The following is a 657-nucleotide window of genomic DNA, read 5'->3' as shown; positions in this document are numbered from 1 at the left end:
GTGTGTGGAGGGCGCGGATGGCCGTGCGCAACGAGGACCTGAATTCCCGATCGGCACGAGAGAATTTCATCGGAAGAGTAGAATACTTGAGAGAAGTGTACAAAGCTCAAAATGAGAGGCCGGAGTGGTACCCTCTTTTGGGGGAACTCTCTTTGATGAAGCGATTGCGCTTTTAACCACTCACGTGCTGAAAGTTATGTGACAGAACTTTTATATGTGACAATGCACCTTACATGATTGTTTTATATGCCAAGTAGGCAATAAAGAAAAAAAAAGCCTCGGTAGCGCAGTAGGCAGTGCGTCAGTCTCATAATCTGAAGGTCGTGAGTTCGATCCTCACCCGGTGCAAAGGCGGCAATGTGAAAGCGCGTGTCCCTCGCCCTCACGCGCTTTCACTCGCGCATACAGCATACACCCAATGCGAGTTTTTTTTTTTTCCTATTGCCGGACGCGACCATCGAAGAGTGAGCTCCTAACAGCTTCGCTGTAAAAAGAAAGAAGTGCGCATGCTAACCACCGCGCTCGATTGCTAGGTCTCACCGTCTTTATTCAATATGTTATCCAGAGGGAAATTGGGCACGACTGTCTATGGGAGGTTTATAATGAGCGCTGTGCCGTCATGGGAATTACGGTATATATGGGTGCGCGTGGCTCGTG

At 49.0% G+C, this 657-nt stretch overlaps 1 non-coding gene across 1 annotated transcript; it reads left to right on the top strand.

The window, feature by feature from the left end:
- Positions 1 to 275: 275 nt before the first annotated feature.
- Positions 276 to 348, top strand: Trnam-cau (transfer RNA methionine (anticodon CAU)). Its single transcript has one exon. It is a non-coding gene; the product is annotated as a tRNA-Met (tRNA).
- The last annotated feature ends 309 nt before the right edge of the window (positions 349 to 657 follow it).

Source organism: Dermacentor silvarum, chromosome 3 (assembly GCF_013339745.2).
Source record: "Dermacentor silvarum isolate Dsil-2018 chromosome 3, BIME_Dsil_1.4, whole genome shotgun sequence".
Taxonomy (NCBI): domain Eukaryota; kingdom Metazoa; phylum Arthropoda; class Arachnida; order Ixodida; family Ixodidae; genus Dermacentor; species Dermacentor silvarum.
The sequence above is the reverse complement of the archived record's forward strand: the minus strand, read 5'-3'. Positions and strand labels throughout refer to the sequence as shown.